Below are 10170 nucleotides of genomic sequence, written 5' to 3' on the forward strand. Positions count from 1 at the left end.
ACCCCAAACTGAAACTTGAGGGAGACTTCCCATCTAGGGCCTGGCCTGGAGCAGGGGTTACAGAGAAATATCCGTAGTGGAACTTTTCCTTCTCCCGCATCTGGCTCCTGACTACCCCATAGAACCGCAGCTCAAATGGCCTTCCCCCTGGAAGACTTACTGATGCCTCCCAACCCACAGCTGTAGTAGTCAATCCTCAGACAATGCCATGTCCACTTGTCTCCCTGGATTGTAATTATTTGGTTTTGTGTCTGTCTCACCCACCAGACCATATAACCTGGAGGGTATAAACTTCCTCCTGATGCAAATATAGGTTAACCACTCAGAATGAATTTAAGATTTAATCACAGTTGATCAAGTTACTAGCTCTGTGACCTTGGTCGAGACTGCCTTTCTGAACCAGTTAGTTCATCTGTACAGAGGAGATAGAGGAGGTTTCTCTGTCACTGTGGGAATTAATCATTTCAACTGTTGGATATATAGCAGCTACTTGACAAACATTAGGACTGCCCTCCACCTTCCACTTTCCCATGCCAGTGCTAAACCTAGCACGTTGAGATTCTCACTCAGGTTCATTTAAAGAAACCTCTACGTGGATGGAATTAAATGAAATGCTGAGGTTTTACTCAATACACGATCCTTAGAAGAATGAAGAAAAATCCAACTCAAAGGAAGAGCCTCCAGTGCCCTGCCAAAGAAATGTTTCCTACCTCTCCTGCTTCCTCTTCTTGGACTCACAGAAAGACTACATGTCCCAACATCCCTTGCAGTTATGGTGGGGCCCTGTGACTAAGTTCTGGGCAATCGATGTGGGCCAGCCTAATGGGCACCTTTCTATGCTCTAAATGGCTCCACATGGGTCCTCCATGGTTGCCTTCCATCCCTTTCACCTCTATGCTCGTGGCTGGAGGTAAAGGACTCTGAAATAATGGAGCCACATAATTGAAGGAGCCCAGTTTCACGAGTCAATGCTAGAAGGAGCCAGCAACTCTCAGTGGATGCTACAAGTAAAAAACAAACTTTTACTATGTTAAGTCATTGAAATGCCAGGTTGTTGGTTATAGCAGCTAGTGCTACCTATCCTGACTATTAAAGAAAGAGAGGACAAACAGGGTTGAACATCTTTTAAAATTCTAAAAAAAATGGCATCGGCTTATCGGTCACACGACGGGAAGTGAAGAAACAGATATATTAAGATGGACATCTAGGTTATGCAGGGCAAGCATTTTCTAAGACTGTTGTCTGTGATAATTCGGAGGGCAGAGCCTCTGCCTCCTCAACTTATAGCTCTGGGGAAGAAGTCTGAAAACAGAGCATTAATAATCTGTGTGTATCAGATTACAGTTGGGTGCAACTGGGAAAATATTACAAAGGGGTAAAGTCAGAAAAGAATTGCCCAATTGGCAAGCTGACTAGAAGGGGAATAGAAAGCCCAGAAATGTGGGGCTTTACCAAGTTAAAAAAAAAAAATTTAAAAAGGAGCCAACGGCTTCTAGTCCCAAACAGAAATGGAATTTTAAAATTGGAGGGGCGACGGTCCAGTAAATCCTCTGCATTGGATAAAGTGACTTAAAGCACAGATCAGATTAAGGGTGGGGCCTTTCTGCTTGAGCTTGGGAGGGACCTTGGGTGTGGTTACTGGAACACAGAACTAGAGCAAGGCAAGCTGCGCAGAAGCTTCTAGGTTCTTGAGGGTGAGACAGTGCCAAAGAAATCAAAAGTGAATGTTAAAAGACTTTCACTAGCCAAGACTTAAGACACGTTTTGTTTTAGAAAAAAAATAGGGGAAGGTCTTCATGACCTCGGGCTAGGTAATGATGTCTTAGATGCAGTACCAAAAGTGCAATCCTAAAAGAAAAACTTTATAGACTTCCTCAAAATTATAACCTCTGCTCCTCAAGGTAAGAAACAACACACAAGCCAAGGACTGGCAGAAAATATCTGCAAATTATGTTATCTGATAAAGAATGCTCACAACTTGAAATAAGGAAACAACTCAACAACGCAATGGACCAAAGATCTGAAGAGACGTATCACTGAAGAAGACACATGGATGGCAAATAGACACATGTAAAGATGCTCAATATCATCTGTTGTTAGGGAAATGCAAACTACACACCTAATTAGAATGGCAAAAATCAAAAAGACAAAATACTGAGTGCTGGTAAAAAAAAAAAAAAAGAAGAAGAAGAAGAAGAAGAAGAAGAAGACCCCTGATACCCTGCACATTGCTGGTGGGGATGCAAAATAGCATGGCTGCTTTGGAAAACAGTTTGGCAGCTTCTCACAAAATGAAACACACCCTTAGCATCTGACCCAGTAATTCCGTAAATTTATGTATTTACCTAAATGGATGAATCCTTAGGTTCACATAAAAACCTACATGAAAATGTTTATAGTAGCTTTATTCATGTTTCCAGCCCAAAGCTGGAATCAATGTGAAATCCTTCAATATCACATTCATACAATGGAATGCTACTGGGCAATAAAAAAGAGTGAACTCTTGGTCACAAAACAACCTGGATGCATCTCAGGGCATTGTGCTGGGCAAGTGAGGCTTGGCTCAAAAGCTGCAGACTGTATGATTCCAAAACAAATCACAGGTTTCCTGGGGGTTAGCCAGAGGGGTTGACTACAAAGAATGAGGGGAGTTTGGGGGTGATGGAACTATTCTAAATCTCAATTGTGATAGTTGTTACATGATTATAGGTTTACCAAAACTAATATAATAGCTGTCCACTAAAAGGTGAATTGTACCATACTTAAATTATACCTCAATTTTATAATGCAATATATGTTAAGAAAAAAAAAAAGAAGAAGAAGAAGAAGAAGGTAGCGGGAGGGGAAGAATGAAGCGGGGGAAATCGGAAGGGGAGACGAACCATGAGAGACGATGGACTCTGAAAAACAAACAGGGTTCTAGAGGGGAGGGGGGTGGGATGGGTTAGCCTGGTGGTGGGTATTGAGGAGGGCACATTCTGCATGGAGCACTGGGTGTTGTGCACAAACAATGAATCATGGAACATTTCATCTAAAACTAATGATGTAATGTATGGGGATTAACATAAGAATAAAAAAATTATACCTCAATTTTAAAAATATTTTTTAAAAAGCTCACGGTGGGGCGCCTGGGTGGCTCAGTTGGTTGAGTGACTGCCTTCGGCTCAGGTCATGATCCTGGAGTCCCTGGATCGAGTCCCGCATTGGGCTCCCTGCTCGGCGGGGAGTCTGCTTCTCCCTCTGACCCTCCCCCCTCTCATGTACTCGCTCTGTCTCATTCTCTCACTCTCAAATAAATAAATAAAATCTTTAAAAAAAAAAAAAAAAAGCTCACGGTGGATAATGGATGAATTGCTTAGCATTAAACACACACACACACACGTGCGCACGCACATTTAAGCCCCCAACATTTCCTTCAGCAGGCGGTGGGTTTCAAGACGGTCCCCAAAGAGGGCATTATCCCCCAACAGCCACTTCAGATGAGGTCAAGGAGAGGGATGGACAAGTGAGGGCCCCTAGGGCAGGGAGCCAGGAGCCACAGAGATGCCCAGACTGGGGAGTCTCTCCTGGAGACCAGCACTGAGCCCTAGCCAAGGACAGTCTGCAGTCCCCAGTGCAAGGACCCTTCACAGTGTCCACAGGACGTGAAGATTGCAGACTTGCTGCTAGTCAGGAATGCTATCATCTCTCCATCACCCATTTTCCTATAGGAAGAGTTCTTTGCAATGATACCACCCTGGTCCCAGCACTGTGTGTTGGACACAAGGGGGACACACAGCTTGTCTTTTTAGTTCATAGCTCATACCTGGAGAGGACCTGTCCAGGAGAGGCCTCCCACTCTCAGCAGATGATGACATGAGCAAGAAATCAACTCTCATTTTCTTAAGCTCCCGAGAGCTGCTGTGGACCAGTGCTGTTATTTCTACCTACTGACTGATACACATGGTCATATTTAAGGAAGTAGGTGATGAGCTGGGCATGAGTGCATCCAACATTTGAGCCAAGTCAGAAGGCTGCATGATATCCAAGGAGCTTGTCTAACTTCTGCAGGAGCACAGGTGGTGTGGAAATGGCCAGAGGTCAGCGTGAGTGTGGTCAATAAGAGCGCCTGTGTGCAGAGGTCACCTTTCTCTAGCGGCGGCAGTTTGAACAGATAGGTGGATCCCAGAACAACCCATTCCATAAAATACCCAGTCCCACTGCAGAGGAGCAGGCATGTGGGAGCCCAGGGACAGGGGTCCAGGAACAGGTGGGCAACATCTGTCTAGACTGTTGTTCATTGATTGACCAGAGCCAGGATCCAATTTCTGGGGGAAGTTGCTACCAGCACAAGGCAGGGCCCAGCCTGAAGGGCCTGGAATGACCTGGGTCGCCAGGAAGCACCTGCTGTAGAGAAACCTGATTCCCAAACCTTGGACCCACTTAGGAAACCAGGACCTAGGACAAGGCCAAAACCCAGAGGCCAAATGACTCACAAGGGCAGGCGTGGATTAACCCCACAGAGAGGCAATGCTGAGCAACAAGAGTGGAATGCATCTTGCTCCCAGCCCGCACCAGCTAGGTGACACTGTTTCTAGAGGACAGCATTGGGGTTAAGCAGAAGAATAGGGGTAAAGTGATCTCAGCTGGAAGGAGAGGAGCTCAGGAGACACAGGAGGCCAGCAGGACCTGCTATTTAAACTTTCTTTGTCAGTGCTTTATCCTGCAAATTAAAGTTCCCTAATTAGTAACAAGGGGTGTGAGTGCCTTGGTGGGAGCTCTTTGGTAAGTGGGAAATCTAAAGATTAAAACCAATCAAAGGAAATATTGCTTTCAAGAATAGCCTACCATATAGACTGAGCTATAAATGGTTACCTATGACAGGATAGGAACTAGATCATGAGTTCGGTGAAAATGAGACCATGAGTCTTTCTGTTCATGCGTCTTGCTCACTGCTTCGCTCCTGGGTTGTAGGGACAGGTAAGTGTTTACTGCGAAAGCAGAGGTTACAGAAAACACATTTTATTATTTGAAGGATTAAATAGCTCTTCATGTCCCTACAGAGTGGTGAAGTTTATAAGGTGCATTCATGACTACTGTCTCATAGGGTTTTCCCAAAGCCCTTAGAGGCAGATGTTCCTTCTCTCTGGGTGGCTGATGCAGGAAGGGAGGCTCAGCTTGGTGGAGTGAGCAGAAAGCTAGCCTCTCGGGGGCAGGGTTTCTCCCTCTCCTCACTCCTGACATTTGGGGCCAGGTAATTCCCTGCCGTGGAGGATGGCCCATGTGTTATAGGATGTTTAGCAGCATCCCTGGCCTCTCTCTCGTAGATGCCAGTGGCAGCACCCCTATACAAGCTGTGATTATCCAAAATGTCTCCAGACATTGGCAGATATGCCCTGAAGGGAGGGGTGGGGTGTAAACTCTCTGATTGAGGATCACTGCTGTAGGTGGATTAACTCACATCCTTGAGGAAGGTGCTGGGCCACAGTCCCTTATCTCAAACCCCTGGGGCCTGACGTAGTTTAAAATCCATAAGATTCTGGATTTTAGAAAGATAAATACATAATATCCCAGTGGATTCTGGGGCAGCCTCCCTTCATCCCAGACATTACTATTTCTACAGCAAAATGAGTGAATATCCGCATTAAGTAGGATAAATGAAGATTACAAATAGTCTCACATCAGTTCGGGTCAGGTTTTGCCGCCAAAATGAGTTTGCTATAAACCCGTAAAAGAACTGACTTTTGGAGCTGTTTGGATTTCAGAACTGGAGTATAATCCACAAGCAGCAGGCACTCAGAGGTCAAGCAAGCGGCGGGGGTCACATGACTGTTACCATGGACAGCGGTTGTCTCCTGACAGCGGGTACCCCCCACCGAGGCGCTCACCCACCTCTCCTAACTGCCCCTAAGCTGCCGGGCCCCATGCTGGTGCACGCAGGTCCTTGGCCCTTGGTCATGTCCCACCTGCTCCCGTCACATCCAGCATCCTTGGGGACCCTGCCTTGATTTCACTGGTCATCGTCTTATTCTATTTCAGATTGTCTCAGGGTGCGATCACGCTTTCCACAAGATGTAAGATTACAGAGCCAAAGACTGAGGAAACAGAGGGGGGAAAAAAGGGAAAAAGGCAAAGAGGGAGATGTCTTGCAGCCAGAGTCCGGCTGGAAATCAGCTTCAGGAGCTTTCCACGCAGGTCTGACGCTGCTCTCGGCAGGGAGCTGTGATGCCCCTCCACTGGCCCAAGCTACCCTCACTCTGTCCTGTCGGTGAGACCCTATTCTGAAACAAGCCTTACAAGGTCAGGTCTGTTTACTCAAATATTTGTCCCCCAAAACCGAGCTGTGAAAACCATCAACCTCACCCAAGGCTGGGGACGCGGACTTGCCTCCAGCTGGAGAAGCGAGTCCTCTGCCTTTGCCACAGGGACCAATCAGAGGATGAGATAGCCCATGAGGTGCGAGCATCCATGGTATCTGGCTATCTGGGGGCCCCCGCTTCTCTCGGCCAGCTGTGGAGGCAAGGGAGATTTTTTTTCCAGAGCTTGGTGGAGCTCCATATGGTCGAGATCAAAGGTGTTGCTGGGTGCATGGTTCTGCTTTATTTCCAAGCACTGCTGTTAATTAGAAAACAAGATCAGAGGCAGTATTAAAATCCAATTAAATTGATATGAACAGATTGCCAAGTGATGTTCACTAATGTATAATTGAGCACCATGCAAATTTCGGTGGCTGGCTTTTGTGTTTTTCCCCCACACTCTGGAATGAATGATGAGGCTATGAAGTTTCTCTTCATTGTAAAAAACAAACAAGTTAATGCATTGATCTAGGGGGTATTGCCCTGGTGATTGATGGAAATGAGAGAAGAATAGTAAAGTGTGACTTTTTGAAGGAAGGGGCAAGCTTTCTTTGATTCTCTTTTTCCCGCCTTTAGTTCCATATCCATTTCTTATGCTGGGGGTCAGGCCAGCTTTCCACCTGCATCCCATCTTCAACAATCCAGAGAAAGTTCCTCTGGATTTCAAAGATGGATGGGAAACAAATTTTGGAAGTTTGAAGGACAACACAACAGATTTTTAAAAAGGATCTGTGTGCGGATTTTCTTTTAGCATGAATTGTTTGTTTGTGCCTTTGTGTATTAAAAAGAGGGAAGTTGTCCTGATTTGGGCTCATGAGCAAAACCCCCCAGAATATAGAATCTGGGAGAAGATGGGGTGGGAAGGCCAGTCTTACCAACAGAGGGGAGAGGGCTACCTTCTGAAAAGAAGCCCTTAGCACAACGTGCATCAGGAATTGCCTGTTAATGTTGCACATTGTTTGCTCACTGTGGATATGGATACAGCAGGTTCAAGAGCATGCTGTCAGTGCTAATGTTAAAAAAAATAAAGTATCACCAAGGAATGGAAAAAACACAACTGTGGATGGCAGTGTCCACATATTCATGATATGCCTGTAGCATTTGGGGTTTTGTTTTAACTCCCTAAAAAGAAAGGAAAATCTAAACAGCTCACTCCCAGGATGGCAGTTGGTGAGTGAGGCAAAGAGGAAGGCTCGAAGATAAGCAAGAGCCCGGCCTTGACCTTCAGGCATCCAGAAAGGGGCAGGAAGCACGAGACACAGGGGGAAGGTGAGACCACTTCTCGGCAGCCTTCCCCCCAGACCTGAGCTTGCTCAGAGACCACCTGCCCACACTGCTGGTGAGCCCAGTATAGACAGTTCATTTTTCCCAGAATGGTGGATACACTGCAGAAGACCAGCTCAGTGGCTATCGTTTCACTTCTTGATGCCTGCCCGCTCTACCGACACTTCCACAGCATGCTTACCTTAGACTTGCTTTGACAACTCCCTGAAATTCCAAGCGCTGTGGGTCTGACATTCTGTGTCCGTGGGGCACCGTGGGGCCACCATGAAGGATACATGTGAATATAGCTGGGGATGGGGACACATTTTGCAGATCTCTGCTCCCAGACATGCTCCATTGTCCCGCTGGATGCCGCTTACGAGTTCAAAGATAAAATCATTGCCAATTTCAAGACAGCCAGAGCATAGCATTAAACCAAGCACGGGGCCCTCGTGAGCATGAGCCCTGTGCACCTGCCTGTGTCACATGCCTGTGAAGCCAGCCCTGGACTTGGTGCTCCTGTCTCAGCCGCTTCTCACGGCCAAGCCATCCAACCTAAGGCCTGGAACCCCAGGGCACCCCAAACGGGTCCATCTCTCCAATGGACAGTGAAGTCCCATGGCTCATGCTGCACTCTAGTCAATGCCAAACAACTTGATTTTAAAGATCCATATTTCTTCCAGATGTTTGATCATTTCAAACGCCAGGGCTAAACTGTTCTGCACCCAGCCTCATTCCAAACATGTTCTAAATTGATCTACCAAAATATGTTTAGTAAGATAAAAATAAATAAAAAATTAACTCAGGAGACATGAAAGGACATGACCACTATCAATACCATGGCCTTTATCTGCTACCAGATGATAAGATGGTGTCTGAAGCAATTTTATTTTCAGCAGAATCGATAGCCCTGCATTGAAAACAGCTGGTGCCTAGTAATTGTAGAATGACTAAATGAAATGTGCATTTGACTAAAGAACACACCTTTCAATGGACAGCTCATTTTGAATAAATGAGGAGTACTTGAGAAAATTTATAGTTCCTTTAAGCTACAAAGCTTTTTCATGTGCTTATCTCGTGTGATGTTCAAAATAAATTTTCAGTGTAAGCTATTTTAGACCTCCTGGCCTAGGAAAGCCTGCGAAGGGGAATGACTTGCCCATCATAGCATGTAAGAGACAGAACAGGTTTCAAACCCAGTTCTTTTTAGCTCCAGGATTTTCCATGACATCAGCCTTTGAGGTTATGAAGTAATCAATCACTTCAGGCCAGAAGAATGTCTAAAAAGGAAGAAAATTATCTGTGATTCCTCAGAGTACGAATCAGCGAGTCCCTCTGGCCAGAGCTCCATGAAGGACAGGAGGGTCTGACGGGCCAGCAGGGAGCAGAATTATCAGACAGCCCAGCCCAGATCCTGAATCAGGACCACAGTGCTGCCCCATAAAGTGGACCAATATTTTAATTACAGTGAGGTGTACTTGCCACATGCAGAAAGGAAAACACATTTGGAATCAACCAGGCTTCCAGACAAACCCTCTAAAAAACACAGGCTTCCCTCTTTATCAATGCCAGGCAACAGAGACAGAGGGCAAATCTGACCTGAGTTGCTTTACTGGACTTGGCATACACCGAGGCCTGGAGACGCCAGTTGGAGCTGGTGGCCTTTGCAGTCCAGCGTCATGTGTGTTGAATAACTAAAGCCTGGGCAGTCCAGACAGCAGGGCTCTCTCAGACCCTTCCCTGCAGGTCACGGGGATTCAGACTTCACAAGGAGGCCAATGGCTTCTTCCCGCTGGTGAAGCCCCAGGTCAATTCTTGGACCCGGGTTGCACCCCTGGAGCATCTCTTCACCTTCCACTGACAGTCACAGGTCATGACAGGGAGAGCCCACTGGTGTCCTTGTCTACGGAGGTCTTATCACATGTCCCAACGGGAATATCACGACGGGAGCAGCACATGCTCAGAATGTGGGCAAGCCAGAGAACCCAAGGTTTTCCTCCCAACCACCATCCTGGGAAGCCTGGTGTCTGCTTTCTTTTCCCCTCCAGCTCTTCCTTCACTCCTCAAGCATCCACTCATAAATTACATGCAAAACATTCGGCCAAGTTCTGGGGCACAAACTGTCTCCAGGAGCTCAGAGCCCCATGGGGTGAATCAGGAGAGGAAAGCCGTGTAGGGCAGGCATGTATGTAGAAAGAGGGCTACCAGACGCTGCAGATCTCAGGGCCCAGTGCACTCCTGCAGGAGTGTGGGGTTCTGTGCCCCCTTCATCAGCCCTGCCCACCCCGTGTCCCACACTCCTATCTCTCAGGGGGCCTGGCTCTTGTCAGGAGTGGGCAGGGCACTTGGGAGGAGCAGAGAACAACCTCAGAGGGCTGGTGGCCAATTCCAAGGCCTGATGAATCATCATGTCCTTGGGCTCCTTGCTCAAGCCAGAGATCAGCATGGAACCCAGACATCCAACATTCAATTTGTGATACCCAAACAGCCCTCCTGACTCTAGGGTATGGCCAGCTAAAACCTGTGGAAAAATGGTCTTAGCTCATCAGCTTGTTCTCTCCTCACAGGGATT

Source organism: Mirounga angustirostris, unplaced genomic scaffold (genome assembly GCF_029215605.1).
Source record: "Mirounga angustirostris isolate CCGP_5_RB_7025 unplaced genomic scaffold, mMirAng1.0.hap1 SCAF_9, whole genome shotgun sequence".
NCBI lineage: Eukaryota > Metazoa > Chordata > Mammalia > Carnivora > Phocidae > Mirounga > Mirounga angustirostris.